This window comes from Mesitornis unicolor, unplaced genomic scaffold (assembly GCF_000695765.1).
Source record: "Mesitornis unicolor isolate BGI_N332 unplaced genomic scaffold, ASM69576v1 scaffold42153, whole genome shotgun sequence".
Taxonomy (NCBI): domain Eukaryota; kingdom Metazoa; phylum Chordata; class Aves; order Mesitornithiformes; family Mesitornithidae; genus Mesitornis; species Mesitornis unicolor.
Genome location: NW_010174805.1, coordinates 85771 through 86018, shown reverse-complemented (window position 1 = coordinate 86018; position 248 = coordinate 85771).

Genomic DNA, 248 nt, shown 5'->3' with positions numbered 1-248 from the left:
GGGTGGCGCGTTTTGAGGGGCAAACAGCTGAGGGAGGAGAAGGAGGAAGAGGAGAGTGGGGGCTGCAGCCCCGGCGGGCTTCATTGCTCCGACGAAGTCTTGCCCTGAACTTTGCGGGTTGAGACTTGGAGCCCCTTTCCGTCCCCTCCGAGCGGAGGCGGCTCTGGGGCGGCGGAGACCGCTCTGGCCCCCGCGGAGGGGACGGGACGCAGCCGCGCGGTTTTCCCTGAGTTCTCCGCGGCTGCTTT